Genomic DNA, 16,613 nt, shown 5'->3' on the forward strand with positions numbered 1-16,613 from the left:
CATCTCCTGTATCACCTTACTCAGAGTCTTTTTGACTCTCTCAGTCACCCTATAAGGGGCCTGCCTAATAGGCATTTGGGGCCCTGTATCCACCTGGTGCTACACCATGGTTTCCCAGTGAACATGTCCCCAAACTCCTGTAACACTGCTCGGATTTCTCGAACTTGGGAAGAAGATAGCTGCTGGGACATTGCTACCCCTTCCACTGAGGTGCCATTCCGAGCCTCACTGAGGAGATCAGTAACCAGCTCTCCCTCAGACTCCCCCTGCAATCCACTGCAAATGCTCAGCACAAGGGCCTCCCTATCATGGTAAGGTTTAATCATGTTAACATGGTACAATCTGTGCCCCTGCCTTCTGCCTAACGGTTCCACCATGTAGTTAACATCACTTACCTTTCTTGTAGGGTCCCTCCCAAGCTGCTTGCAGCTTGTTGTGTCTGATAGGAATGAGAAACTTTACTTGCTGCCCCACAGCATGCTGTCTAGCTCAAGCATTCCTGTCATACCACACCTTTTTCTGTTGTTGGGCTTCTGCTAGGTTCTCCTGGGCCAAGCCCATGAGTTCCATGAGCCTTGTACTGAGGCTTAGGACATATGCCACAACAGACTCCTTGTGAGATTCACACTCACCTTCCCACTCATCTCAAATTAAATCTAGAGGTCCCCTCACCCTATGCCCATACAGCAACTCAAAGGGTGAAAAACCTGTGGATCCCTGTGGAACCTCTCTGTAAGCAAAGAACAGATGGGACAAATACTTGTCCCACACCCTCTTAACCTGGTCTGAAAATGCCCGTAGCATGGACTTGATTGTAGAGTTTAACCTCTCAACTTGACCATTAGTCTGGGGATGGTAGGGATGTGGTCTTCAGGTGCTTCACCCCACAATGCTTCCACAGACAGGCTAGCAGGTCTGACATGAAATTGGCACCTCTGTCAATCAGTATTTCGTTTGGGAAACCTACCCTGCTGAAAACCTCTTAACAAAGCATTTGCTACCTTTTCTGCCTCACTGGAGGACAGATCCACTGCCTCAGGGTATTGTGTAGCACAATCCACTACCAATAGGATATACTTTTTTCCTGTGGAACTTGGAGTACTCAGAGTCCCCACAATATCCATAGCTACCCTCTGAAAATGCTCCTCAATCACAGGCAAAGGCATCAAAGGAGCTTTCACCTTGTGTCCTGCCTTGCCTACCTTTTGGCACTGCTTACAGGTCCTGCGGTGCCCTGTTACATCTCTGGAAATTCCAGGCCAATAGAAGTTCTGCATAATGTGTCTCTTTGTACATTTTATGGCCATATGACCTGCAAAGGGAATATCATGGGCCATGGCTAGAAGCGCGAGATGGTAGGCTCTAGGCAGTACCAACTGCTGTACCTTCTCACCTTCAAGTCCTCCCTCAGGGGTCCACTCTCTATACAGTAACCAGGGGCGGCTCGTGCTATAGGACTGCTGGACTGCAGCCCCCCCCATCTGTAGAAAAAAAAAAAGAAAAGAATAAAAATTAAAGAGAGTCCCCCCATCTGTAGAAAGAAAACAGAAAAAAAATCACGAGTCCTGGAACTCCACGCATGCGTGCTTGGAGTTCCTGGTACTCAGAACTCCAAGCAAGCATGCATGCTTGGTACTCAGAACTCCAGACTGCTGTGTTAGGCAGTCCGGATGGGGAAGACAGGGATCCCTGCCAGCCCAGAAGTCTGTGCGGTGATGACCGCACAGATCGGAAGGTCGTCGGACTGCATCGCCCAGAAGCTGGAGGCTCCAGCCTACTCTCATGACGTCTTGCGGGGAAACAGCTTGTGTGGGCTGCTACAGGAACTATGGAGTATGAACAGAGTTGCTGGTTCGATCTATTGAGGATGAATGGAGTTACTGCTATGGACAGAGTTGCTGGATCGATCTATGGAGGACGAACGGAGTTGCTGCTATGGAGGTAGGGTGCTACGGACAAATGGAGGTGTGTGTGTGTGTGTGTGTGTGTGTGTGTGTGTGTGTGTGTGTGTGTGTGTGTGTGTGTGTGTGTTTAAACCTAGGTTAGACTTGTTTCTCTCTGCCCATGTTTATTACCCTTTGATAAAAATATGTTTTAAGAGATAAAAGGAATATGATTTTTAATCAATAAGTTCCATTTAATACCCTCTGAGTTTAGTACCTTTCAACTTCCTGACACTGTAATGCCCCAAAGAGACTTAATGTCCATTACAAAACAGCCAAGAGTCCATTGCTCTCCCAGCTAGATAAACAGGATGTGACTGTGCTTCCAAGACCCACAAGATGTGGGATAACAGATTTTTACAATTTTACTGCATATGTTGTGTTAAATGTATACTCTTTTTTGTGTTTTTAAATAAACTTACTAAGAAATTGCTGGTTTTACTAGTGCGAGCAGAGGGAATCAGGTTGTTTGTAGGCCATGGATTGCTTTAGAACCTTTAAGAATATTGTTTGCTATTAGCCAATTTGCTCATTTCAGCTTTTTCTCCTGTTTTCAGTGAAGGTGTAAACTGCCTGCATTTTCTTGGTGCTGTAATACATGCATGAGGGTTGCAACAAGTACTACACAGACACATGTGACTTGACCCCCCTTCTGTGCTCTTATCTCTACCTGCTCCCGGACATTGTTTAATCAACTGTTAGTGGATCCTACAAGATCCCTTGGCTACATGTAGCTGTGCAGCAAGCACACGTTTTCTTGAATTATAGCTTAGTTATCTCAGCAGCTCATAGCTGTGCTTCACTTCCACATCTTCACAATTGCTGTCTTAGCTAATAAACATCCGTAGATTGCATGGAGAGGTGCAAGCTATTCTTGTCAGAACAAACAGTAATGTCTTTTTTATATCTAAATCCATGCATTTGGTTTCTAGGTGAAAACAAGTTGGCTCAGCACTTATTTTTCCTCTTTTCAGTCCTATTCTAGATTAAGAAAAGGTCTTGTACATCAAAAAGTTCTGTGTTGGTACAGTTTCTTTGTAAGGGTCGTTGGTCCTTAATGAGCTCAGGCAAAGCAGTTCTGAATGCTGTGTCTACTCATTCTCTGAGGAAGCAGACAACTGAACTAATTCATGCAAATCATCATTGGTCTGTCCTCAGGCAATAAAGGTCCATTTAATTACAGACAGAACTTGTCTGGCTTCCATCTTAAGCAAATCTCCTTATTAATACACATAAATCTCGTTTCACCTCTGTGGGTGAACAGCACCCTGGAATTCATAAGCTGAAGCATCACAGCTTCAGTTCCCTTTACCACAGTGTGGCTGTATGATATTCCATTGTCATGTAACCAAGATTTGCAAAGTTCAGCTGCAGATGAGTAGCTCTAAGTTCTTTGTGTTAGTTGGGCAGCTCAGATGAGTCTGTTTAAACTACTCAAAATGCTGAAGAATTAAAGTGAATGACCAGATGACATATTTTTGTTTGTTGCTGTCAATTGAATATTTTGAGTTGTAGTTGCAAGCACATAACTCTTGAGGCATGTGTGTGTGAAATGCCCCAGTTGCTACATACTGGTGGCTAGAGAGAACACATGGTGGTGGGTAGAGAATACTCAGGTTTGAACCCTGTACCTTGGGTGCAGGAAGTAAGGGCCTGAATTCTCTACCCACCACCATCTGTAAAAATTTGCAGATGTTTGCATCATATTTGTTCTGTTCCTCATAAAATCAGTGGTTTCTGTATGTTTGTTGTTGCAGGCAAAGTCAGTAGTGGAGTGGTGCACTGGTAGCATTGTTGCCTGACAGCTACAAGTTCTCTGGTTTGACTCTTGGCTGGGGTGTTTTCTGTGTGGAGTCTGCATGTCTTCCCATCTTACAAAGACATGTGCATGGAGTGTTTTTCCCTGCTCTTTTGAAAAGTGGCTTTTGTTCCAAGTCAGACTTTCCTGGTTAACAAACATTAAATAAAAAAAACAGGCATTTGAATTTCAGACTTCATATTCTTCAGAAAGTACATGACCTTTTATTCTAGCAATTTTCTAAGTTTATAACATGGATATTTGAAATCTGTCCTTATTTTTGAGACTGTATTCCCCATTATTGGCTTTGTCCAGGTTTTTTGTGCTAAGGTTGAGAGCTATCGTGCAAACTGAATTCACTGAATATGGGGGCTGTATTCCCCCATTACTGGCTTTGTCCATGTGTTTTTTGCTAAGAGATTGAGAGGTATAGTGAGAACTGAATTCGCTGAATATGTTTGGGGGCTGTATTCCCCCATTATTGACTTTGTTCAGGTGTTTTGTGCTAAGAGGTTGACAGCTATGGTGAGAACTGAATTCACTAAATGGTAATCATTTAAGTTTCAGTCTTCCTATCTTTCACAAAACAGCTGATTTGGCATAGTGGTATGTTGCTTTGACTGTTTTGCACAGGGTTCCCCTGGGTTCAAGACTTGGCAGTGAAATGTATGGTGGTAACACAGCATTATATTGTAGCAACTTTCCAACATTAACAATGTTTAAAATGTGTCCCTGTTTTTTGGGCTTTTGTCCCCCCCCCAATAAACTTTGGCTTTTTCCAGATTTCTTGTGCTGCAAAGTTCAGAGATACAGTGGAGTGTCGAGTAGATTTTACAAGGAGCCGAGAGCTGCAGGGGAACAAAAGTTTAGTACTGCTTATAGTGAGTTTATTTGCATTGTTAATAGCACAACAGGTAGTGTATCTGCTTTTAATGCAGAATGCTGTGGGTTCTACTCCCACAGTAGGTAGATGCATTGCTGATACTGTACTGTGTTGTAAATGGGGTGGATGCTGCAGTCCTTTTTGGAAAAGATACCTAGTAACTATGAACCTGTTATCAGTTTGCCATCCGTTCCGTACTGCAATATTACTAGCTTATCATTTTTTAATGCAACATGTGCAATTTATTTGTCAGGGGCAACAACCACTTTATTTGTAGATGAAATAATGACATATAAAGTTGTTTGCTAGCAGCAACCTCTTCATTATAGGTTCATAAGTTCATACTAGGCTATCTGCCCTAGAGCATTTATAAGCCTAGCCAGAGTGTGTTTGGCTTTCGCCACCCATTTTAAATTAATTTTGCTATGCCCTTTTTCGAGGTTAGTATACTGTGCCTCTGTCTAACAGTGACACAGAAGTGATACCTGGGGTAAACCTATGATCTCCCATCCACTCATCAAGATTCCTCTTAAAGAGAGTCAATGAGGGACTCTGCCTAACCTGGACTGGGATTTTATTCCAGAGTGAAGGGAGCCTCTGGTTTATGAATCTGTCTCTCCAGCATGTCCTATTTATTTCAGTGCTGAGGTTCAAGTCTCTCAAGCGCGTAGCTCGATGGAATTTGGATTTTCTGAGGTGCAGCATGTCCATTAATTCCGGGTATGACATGGCTTTATACGTCCGGCACAGATCGCCTCTGAGCAGGCGGTATGCCACTGAGTAGAGCTGGAGTTTCTTTAACCTGGCAGCATATGGCATCTGTTTGAGCCCTTTGATCCTCTTGGTGAGGTACTTTTGGGGTCTTTCCAGTTGCTGCAGGTGTCTGGTAAGGTACATCCCAAAAGGGGCATAGTACTCAATTATGGGCCTGATGAGGGATGAGTAAAGAGGCACGATGACCTCCCCTGATCTAGATGTGAATCCCTTCATGATTAGGTGGGCTATATAAAATGTTTTTCTAACCACTTTGGCCACGTGGTTCTCAAATGAGAGATTGCTATAAACTTGGGGCCCCAGGTCCCTAATTACTTCTTCCGTACTTAATGGATTACCACCTGTGTAGTAATTTGTGGGCACTTTGATTTTGCCAAAGGGGATGACTACACACTTTTTGGCATTTAGCTTGAGGCCATGGCTCTGGCACCAGTTGTCTGTTTCTATGAGGCCCTTTTGTAGGATTCTGGTGTCGGCTGGAGAGTCGAGTATGGTGCCCAGTTAGCAGTCATCTGTGAACTTGATCAGCCACAGTCCTTCTGTGTTGGCCTGTAGCTCTGAGAAATATATACCGAACAAGAGAGGTCCCAGGACTGAGCCTTGTGGGATGCCGCTTAAAACTGGTTTGGAGTCTGACATGGCTCCAGCAATTCTAACCATGTGGGTTCTGTCCTTGAGCCAGTTTGCAACCCATCTAGTGACATAGGGGTTTATATTTAAGCTGGTGAGCTTATCTATAATGCCCAAGTGGGGTATTGTATCAAAGGCTTTTGCGAGGTCCAGGTAGGCTGTGTGGACCACCTTCCCCTCGTCAATGGCCTTGGTGACTGTTTCAAAGAAATCAACCAGGTTTAAGAGGCAGGATCTGCCCTTAACAAAGCCGAACTGGGTAGGATCCAGTGTCTGTAGGTCCCCAATATCTTTATTTATGAGGTCCATGATGATCCTTTCCATAGCTTTGTAGACCAAGCTAATCAGGCTTATGGGGCAATAGTTTCCAGGATCCGTTGAGACACCACCTTTGTGAAGAGGGACCACTGTTGCTGTACGCCACTCTTTGGGTACATATCCTGTAGTAAGGCTGAGATTGAACAGTAGTTTTATGTTTGGGTTTAGCTCTTCTTGGAGTTCATGTAGGACGCAGCCCGGGACACCGTCTGATCCCATTGATGCTGTGTTTTTTGCTTTGGAGAGGGCAGTTCTTACCTGAGCATCTGAGATGTCAGGGGGGCAGCACTCTGCTGGGATAGATATTTGCCCTTTTGGTGGGGGGGGGAGTTTGCGCCAAACTTGTCATCTAGGATGTTGGCAATGTCTGTGGGTTCGGTGTATTTTTTGTCATTTTGGACTAATTCTGAGCATATCTGGGAATTCCCACCCAGGTTCCTAACATAATTAAAGAAAGCCTTGTGATTATCCTTAGTGTCCTGTGCAATTTTTCTCTCGAAGCTGGCCTTAGACGATTTTATGAGTGCTCGTAGTTTTTTGCTAATACTGATCAGAGATGCCTTCCCTTTTTGGAATTTTGCTGTATCATGTAGTAGCTTCCTCCTTCTATTGTATAGTTTGTTTATGGCTGGGGTCCACCAGACAGGACATCTGCCTTTGGAGGATTGGGTCTTGGTTTTATTTGGGATTGCATGATCCATGCATTCCTGAAGGTGTTCATAGAATGTGTTTATAAAGGATTCTGCAGTCTGGGCCGTATTTTCCACAGGCCCGAGGGCTTTGAAGGATTCCACCTCGGTTTTGAGGAGTGTGAAATTTGCTTTAGAGAAGTTTTTCACTGTGGTTTTCAGGGCAGAGGAGGAGTCGGGATGTGAATATCCAGTGAGATTAGTTTATGGTCTGATCTTACCAGTGAGGGATACACTTCTGGTCTGGAGCATAGAGTCCCCATGTTGGTGATGATCAGGTCCAGTTTGTTTTCCCCTCTTGTGGGAGTGGTAACAAGTTGTTCCATAGCATTTGAGTTTATAAATTCTAGGAACCTTTGTGCTAGGGTGTTGGAGCTAGAGTAATGCTCCCAGTCTATGTTTGGGTAGTTGAAGTCGCCCAATATAATGGTGTTTGGAGAGACCTTCATATTTTCCAGTGTTCTCAGGAAGGCCGAGTAGGGTTCCTGGGTTTGGGAGGGTGGTCTGTAGCAGGCTATAAACTGGAAGGCAGTTTTACCCACTGTTAGTTGCACATGGATAGTCTCTGATGCTTCGTGCTATGCCACCAACCTGGAGGTGTGGGTATCTTTGACAAATACTGATACTCCCCCTCCTTTTGTGGTTCGGTCCAAGTTTTGGGGCCGAAAAGCATGGTACCTGGTAGTGCTGGGGTGCTCTTGGGAGCCTTGAACCAGGTTCCTGTTACTGCACAGATATCGATGTTCTCCATGCTAAGGAGAGTTTCAAGTGCGTGCATCTTGAGGTTTAGTCTTCTGGTGTTGAGTAGCATTACTCTTAGTTTATTATCCCTTGTGATACCTATGGAAGTGGGTTTGTCTTTTGAGCCTTGCCTAAAAAAGGCACTATGGGGGTAGCAAGAGCCTTTGCCAATATCCGAAAGCCCAGGGATGACAGGTGCAAGCCATCCCTAGCGAAGCATCATGGCTTGTCGAGCATGTCATCCCAGGCTGACAGGCATTGGATCCCCTTTGAATGACACCAATACTTAAGCCAATTGTTGAAATTGATCATCTTGTCTTCATATTGTGGCATCATTCTTGGTGAGGGTAAGATGCTACTCAAGATCAGGGTCATACCGGCCTGGGCTACATGCTCAGAGAGCTCCTCTATGTCTCTTTTCATGTAGTCCAGGGAGGTACGTCTCAGGTCATTCACACCAGCATGGACAATGACTGAGTCATATTTGTACTTGCCTTGGAGTGACCTGAGTGCTTGTGTTATGTGGCAGATCCTAGCACCCAACAGGCAGCTCAACGTGACCTTCTCCTAGTTCAGCCTGGTGAGAGGGATGTCAGTGTGCCTGACAATAGAGTCACCTATTACAAGTGTATCAGGTGCGTTGTTTAGCCTTAAGGGCTGTGACTGTTCAGCACACTGGCTTTGTGAGCTATGTGCTGCACGTGTTTTGTTTTGGGGTAGCGGTTGCTTGGGTGTCTGCTTTGGAGGTCTCTGCTGCTTAGGCAGATTTTTATTTAGAGCCTCCTAGTATGTTTTTGTGTGTTTATGTGTTTGGTTTCCTGTCATGGTAGGTCTATGTGAGACTGGAATTGTAGTGAGTGTGGTTTCGTTCTCTTCCTGACTGGTTTGCCAGTACTGAGTTGAGAGAGCTTAGCCGCCAGTATGGCTATATGGTTGCATCTCTCACGTATTGGAATTTGTTGGGAGGAGGAGAGGGTTGTCTGTGTACATGAGGCAGTTGTAACATTGCCTCAAGATTCCTAGATTCACCAGCTGGACCAGAGAGGAAATTGACAACTGACCTTCGGACATGCTAGAATAGTATTGGGAATTCCTTTATAATTGAAAAAAAGGGACAATGAGGAACGAGGTACTCAAGGGGAGTTTGTGAGGGTGTAGTGCTTTTAATTTTTTAGTGCTGACTTATATAATTGCTTTAGTGAGCAAGTGCCAGGTAACTTAAATGCAATGTGTTACAGGTAACTTAAATGCAAAAACGACAAACAGTAACTTTCTTTCAAGTGAAACAAGGAAATAAGTAGTAAGCAATGCAGATCTCACTAGGGATCCACAGAAGCGATGAAAAGCCACGTTTTAGGTGGAATTAGTGTTTCAGGGAAATAACAAGCAAACAATCAACAAGCATACAAATAAAGCTAGATTCAGCAGGCCTGGATCTAGTCTATGCTACAGCAAACAAGGTGTACCAATTTCAGTAAGAAGCAGTTCAAATATGCAGGCACTATAAGCCTTTAACCAGAAATTCCCAGCTCAGAAGGGCAGAGTCCAGCCTCTCCTCCCACAAGGGTGCAGACCACGAACCCTTTTAATGTAAAACAACTGGCCTGAAGCCCAAGTGCTTAAACCAGAACTAATACACTTTTAGAATAACAGACACTGAGCCCTCAATCAGCAGTTCCCAACTTAGAAGGATGTAAGCTACCTGTCCTGCCACCACAGTGCAGGCCACAAACCTTCCTAATGTAAAACAAATGGTCTGAAGCCCAAGTGCTTAATCCAAAAGACTTAGAATGATAGCTACACTTTAATCAAGTTACTACCAAGCAGTAATAAATACAATTGAATACTTTAAAGAATGCCTGGATTAGTGCTCAATTTATACAAACAAAGCTAGATTCAGCAGGCCTGGATCTAGTCTATGCTACAGCAAACATGGTGTACCAATTTCAGTAAGAAGCAGTTTAAATATGCAGGCACTATAAGCCTTTAACCAGAAATTCCCAGCTAGAAGGGCAGAGTTCAGCCTCTCCTCCCACAAGAGTGCAGTCCATGAACCCTTTTAATGTAAAATAACTGGCCTGAAGCTCAAGTGCTTAAAACAGAATTAATACACTTTTAGAATAACAGACACTGAGCCCTCAATCAGCAGTTCCCAACTTAGAAGGATGTAAGCTACCTGTCCTGCCACTACAGTGCAGACCACAAACCTTCCTAATGTAAAACAACTGGTCTGAAGCCCAAGTGCTTAAACTAAAAGGCTTAGAATGAGTTACACCAAGCAGTAATAAATACAATTGAGTACTTTTAAGATGATGCAAAAGCAAAATAAAGTAGGAAGAAACACAAATACAGTAAAAGCAGATACATTTTTTTTTGAGTGAGCAAATGAGATGGGCCCAGGAGTTACAGGACAGAAACAAGTGCAAATGCAGGCCTTCAAATCAGAAAGTTGAGAGAGATGGAAGACCAGAACGACTCCTTATGTGGTAGACAGGTTACCTAGTGCTTACCACTCCCACTGATAAGCTAGAAGGCTTCCCTCCAACACAGAAAGGCTTGGGGGGCTCAGAAGCTTACAAACAGTCCTGCATACAGCAAATCTGTATCTGGAACACTAATTACAGGAAAGGTAGGAAACAGGCTTACAATTTTTTTTTCAGAAAAGTAGCAAAAACAGTAGTAAAAACAATTCACATGCAGTGCAAGCTGGCACACTTCAGTATGTAGCAATGTTAGTCCACGCACAGTTTGAAAAAAATGTAATTAAATTAAAAAGGACTAAAAGCAAGTGCAGAAAGGGTTTATTAGGGAGAATGCTGTGAAGAGATGGGACTGGGGTGTCCTAGATCAAATCTACAGTGGGACGGGCACTGCAAAAGCCACCAAATTTAAACTACAAACAAGAACAGAGGGGGGGGGGTTGGGGAAAAGTTTCAACAGAGATGTGAGGAATCAGAGTGCAAATTATAAAACCAAAAAAATATATACTGATCTCTGTATATTTGCAGAACACTAAGACAACAGATATCTAAGCAACAATTTAGCTCTATAATACAGAATAATACAGAAAAATATATTCAGCTCTATATATTTGCAGATAGTCTTGTAAGGCTGTCTCTCAACACACAGGTCCACTTTAAATGCTACAGATTTAGTTACAGATTTCTTTAATGTGGAATTTAGATGACTTACTTCTTTAGAGATTGTCCATATTTACTGATACTGGTGGACTGTAAAAGTTTGAGTAGACTTTTATGATGGAAATATAAGTTTGAGTAGACTTTTATGATGGAAATGTTCTGAATTGGGCAGTTTTGTCATTATTGGTGCATGCATTTTGTTTCATTGTGTACTGAAAAAAATGTTCAAAACAATACATTTAAAATGCCCTCTAACAACTGCACTGTATTGTACAAGGAATATAATGTAATACAGTCAGGAAGGTGTATTAAAGAGCATGTGTATGTTTCATGTTCAAGGGGCCTATGATTTGAAAACAGCCCAAAGTTAATCTTTATCTGCCACTGGCAAAATGTATTTTCTTTGAATGTGGGTTTCAATGTTGTTTCAATGAATGTGAGTTTCAAGGGCAGAGAAGTTTTAATGCTAAGTCTATTTTCATTGTGAGACTGCATTGTTTTGTTTAGCAGATATCTATTAGGGTCTGTGCTGTAAAATGCAAAATAAAATTTTCAAATTAAATCCAAATCAACACAGAAGTAAAGCAGTATGCACATTACATTGTTTATGGTAAATGGGGCGAAATAACCAAGGAATGGGACATTGGAATGACTGCAGGGGGGAGGCTCCATTCAACCATGATTTTGTGAGGGGGCAGCAAACTCAGACAGCCCCGGCTAAACTATACCTCTCAACTGTCCAGACTTTTGCAGAATGAATAGATTTTTGCTTCTTATTTTTGGTTTGTTCCTCTTAAAATGTGTGGTTTTCTGGCAAATCATTTAGGAATGAAGTCACTAAATAATGACAGACATTGAGTTTCAGATGTTGTAACCTTCAGAAAAATGCATGCTAAAGCAAGACCTGTTATTCTATCAACTGTCTTAAGTTTATACAAGAGCAATTTTTAGTACTGTTTGTATGGTTCCCCCAATATATTTATTCGGCCTTGTCCTGATTTCCTGCATTAAGAGGTTGAGCGGTACATGCAAATAAATCGCTTTATAGAATTAGGAATATCCAAACCTCTCAACTGTCCCCAATTTTGGCTCAAAATGTTGCTCTCCCCCTAATAACCCCTCCGCAAAATGGCAATTTGGGAAGAAAATGTGAAGGGTTTGCAATTATAAATAACTGCAATGATCAGAGTTATAGATTACTTTTATTTCAGAAATGCATGTAGATTCTCTTATTTTGTCAGCTGCTCAAGTTAAAACTACTAATATTAAAAAGGTGTCCCTTCTTTGACAGGTTCCCATCTGTATTGTGTGGCAATTTTATATTTCTGCATCACATTTTTGGTCTGTTTTTCATAAAATTATGGTTTTCTGCCAAATTAGTGGCAAATCATTAAAGATTGAAGTTAGAAAATAATGACAGACATTTGAGTTTCAGATTTTATACCCTTCAGAAATTTCATACTAATGCAAGACCTACTACTGTTCTATTATCGTTCTAAGTTTATAAGAGCAATATTTAAAAATAAAATTGTCCTTATTTTTGGGCCTGTGTCCCACTTCTATGTATGGCTTTGTCCATATTTCTTGCTCTGAGGTTGAGAGGTATGAGTGTTAGAGCCATCACCATCAGCCAGAGACATTTCAAATTGTGACATACCTGCTGCTCCCCACTCCCCCATGTAGTGACTCTGGATGTGTCCAAGCAAGACAAGGAGCAGTTATGCAGTGTTAAGTGTGCAGAGTATTCCCCCATCCAAGGTAGACACAAGTACAACACTGGCTTTTCAACTTCCTTGATTTTCTGGTTTTCTGTCATATTTTTATACTGTTGATTTATGCTTATTATTATTCAGAAAATGCATGCTGTCGCAGTGCCCTGTTGCTTTGTGTTTAAGTAGCAATGCTTTAATGACCACCGGATAAGCTTGTCTGAGATTATAAGATACAAGTAACCTTTAATAAGCATACTGTTAAATAATTACCAACACTGAAAGCCTTTTTGTTGTTGCCATGCAGAGAATATTTACATAACCAGATAATGTACAAGCCTTAGGTATTGAAATGCATATTACAGTATTTGTAATAAAGGACAGGATTACAGTATTTTCAGAAGCTCATTACATTTGTTGAAGACTTGCAGTCATCTTTGCAGGCTTTACCCATAAACTAAACAAAATTCAATCTATCATGTGTGGTCCATAATCTGTGCAGTAATCCTTTAAGCAATGTATCTTTAGCTTGTTTCTTGTTTGCTGTTCATTTTTTACTTTGATCATGTCCTCCCCATGAAACAAGTAGATAGTTGTTGTCAGACATCAGGTCTTTTTTGGATAAGAAACATTTTTACAAGTGGGGGTATCACAGAGATTTCTACTTTCAGCATGTTACTTGGTACTTTTATAAAGCTGAATATAAGTTATAATTAGAACTGCAGTGCAAGGCGAAGCTTGTTTTTTTTATACTTGATTTTGACTAGTATTCCAGTAATGTATTTAAAAAGTAATTTATTTTTTTCTGCCTCACAACCTTTTTGTTTCCATCTAGATATTAAGTAAGCTGTCATGTAGTCAGTGCATTGATCTATTTTTTTTCTTCTACACTTCATTTTGTCTTGATTGGACTCTCATAATGATGATTTGGCACCCAGGGCAGCATATTTAATAAAAGTTCCAGTTGTTGTGTTTTTGAGCATAGCTCCACCCCTTTCTAGTTGACTACATCTCTTCCCATTGGCTCCACCCATTCAGCTGTCTACTGCAACCCCCCCTTTAATTTGAAGTCACCAGCCACCACTGACAGTAACCCTTTGCCCAGTATACAGATTCCCCATCCCCTTGAGAATCAGGTGCCTCACTAGCTACCTGCCTCAGGCCTTGCAATGTAGGGTCTGAGAGCTGAGCCTGTCTCAACTCTCTCTTTGTAACCCTTCCCAGCTCTCCTTCCACAGGAAGTCTGGCATCCTCTGACAGTGGTGCCTCACTGTCAGCCTGGGTGCTACTACTCACCTCTACCTTTGCAGTCACTCTGTCCAAGGGAACATCAGTACCCACAAGCAGCTGTGGCTCACATTCAGTTTCACTGCTACAGAGTTGCTCCCTCCCTGAAGTAACCACCTCACCAGTCCTGCCTGCAAATATGCAGTCTGTCTGGGTCTCCACCAGGCTACCAGACCCACATGCTTGTCTCCTAGCCTGACTGCATGTAACTGCATAAGCACATGGTACTGCCTCATCCAAGTTCTTCCCTATCAGGACATCTGCAGGATGGCAGTTTGGCACCCCTGTTGTTTCAAGACAACCTACTATTGGCATTTTGTCTTTCCCACTTACTGGCTCTTTCACCTTTTGTTCCTCGCCTTGCCTCCGTGGACATCTGCATGCCACATGGCCCCACTGGTTTCATTCAAAACATGTAATCCTAGGTCCTGGATGTGTACCTGGACTAGTGGCTTCCCCTGCTACTGGTAGATTGTGTTGGGGCAGTCTGTGCTGCCCACCATGGGTTTCTTTAGACCAATAAGGAGTATTGGGGTCCCTTTCCTGTGCAGGGATGCCCTGCTTACTAGGTATAGGTCTCCATTCTTCCCCAACTCATCTGAAGTAGCACATTGTCTATCAGCTAACCAGATCCTCATGTCCTCAGGCAAAGTGCTAAGGGCTTGTTCCCTCACCAAAAGGTCTGCCCTTCAAAAGTGGTGACCTGACATCCACTCACCCACCTATGAAAATAAGTGCTCAGTTCAGCACCATATTCACACACACTTTCATCTGCCTTGCATCTATGCTCATGAAACTTTTTCATAAATGTTTCAGGTGTTAGCTTAAAACATTCTAACAAGTGATTTTTTAACAGCAGTATAATCAAAATATTCACAATCAGCAAGTTTAGACAACACAGTTACAGCTTTAATATGGAGTAAGGGGTTCAGGAACCATACCCAAAGCCTTTGGTCAGCATAGTACTGTTTACATACCCTCTCAAACATATGAATGAAACTATCAAAATTATCCCCCTCTTTAAACTGCGGAAGAAATTTACTGACCTTTTGTGCTTCTGGGGTACAGTTACTCCCTTTCCCATAACCTCCATGACTGTGGTGAAGAGTCAGCATCTCCTTCTCATGCTGCCTCTGCCTCTCCTTTTTCTCAGCTTCCAGGCATAGCAGTTTCTCATTCTCCTCAGCCTGCAGATGTCTCATTCTCTCAGCTGCTTCTATTTCCATATGCCTGGCCTCCAACTCAAGCCTCTTTAGCTCCAGATGGATTTTTAAGTGCTCTGCAGAAAGGTTGAGCTGCCCATTCTCTGAGGGTGGTACATCTTCACTTCCAATCTCCTCCTGGTTGCTGTTTTCTGATGGAGCTGTGACCAAATCTGTCATCATTTCTGCCAGGTTTCCATGCACCAGTCCTCTAACCTGGCACATCTCAGCCAGCTGGCTCCTTGTCAGCTGTCCATACTCCTCTGCTGACATGCTACCTGCTCTCCCTGAGTAACTAAGCTAACAAAAGAAGTAAAGCAAATGTGATCTGAACTCTGAGTATTCACTGCATGGCTGATTTAGAGTACAAAACACCTTCAGTGATCACTGTATCACTGTACACAAGCTACAGGAATTCACTCTACCCACACCACTACAAGTCAATTATTATTTTCCAACCAATTAATATCTGGTGTGGATATCCCACCACTGCCAATTATTATGTGACAACTGTGCACTGGCCCAACAATCAAGGAGCCACAATCCTCACCACTAACACCAGTGAGGGACATCCATGTTGGGAAAGGATAATAAATACACACACAGTAAAGTACAATTTCCTTTAAGAGCACACAGACATCACAGTCAGTCTGGGGCTGGTTTCTCCCTTTCTCTCCAGGTCCCCAGTAAGAGTCCCCACTGGTACAGCTATAGGGTCCAGCTCTCAGCCTAGTGGGCAAGCTAAAACCTCCAGCACCCTCTCTGTCCAATCAGTGCTTTGTGTCCCTGTCCAAGTAGCTGACACACACACACTTTGAGATAAGAGTTATATACAACCACACAGATACTCCAGGGGAAGGCTGGCACAGGTTCTCCAGCTCTGCCCCTTTTCTGTCCAGTCTATAGGTTCATAGGATCAGAGGTAGGTACTAGGCTATCTGCCCGAAGGCATTTATAAGCCTAGCCAGAATGTGTTGGCTTTTGCAGCCCCCTTAGATTAGTTCCCTGAGCCTTTGTCCAGCAAAGCCAGTGAAGTGATCCCCGGGAAAACTTTCTGTTTCCCATCCACTCGTCAAGGTTTCTCTTGAAGAGTGTTAGTGAGGAGCTCTGCCTAATGTAGATTGGAATCTTGTTCCAAAGCATGGGAAGTTTCTGGGACAGGAATCTATCCCTACAGCACCTCCTATGTATTGTTGTGGTGAGGTTTAGATCCCTAGAGCTTGTGGTATGAGGGGATTATTTAGGTGGAGCATGTCCATCATTTCTGGGATGGACATGGCCTTGTATGTCAGGCAGAGATTGCCTCTGAGTAGGCGGTATGCAACCATGTACAGCTTTAGTTTCTTCAGTCGAGCTGCATAGGGCATCTGTTTCAGGCCAGTGATCCTCTTGGTGAGGTACATCTGTGGTCTTTCCAGTTGTTGCAGGTGTCTTGTAAGGTACATCCCAAATGGGGCATTGTACTCTATGATGGGTCTGATGAGTGATGAGTAGAGGGG

Source organism: Protopterus annectens, chromosome 15.part0 (genome assembly GCF_019279795.1).
Source record: "Protopterus annectens isolate FY-2018-M chromosome 15.part0, PAN1.0, whole genome shotgun sequence".
NCBI lineage: Eukaryota > Metazoa > Chordata > Ceratodontiformes > Protopteridae > Protopterus > Protopterus annectens.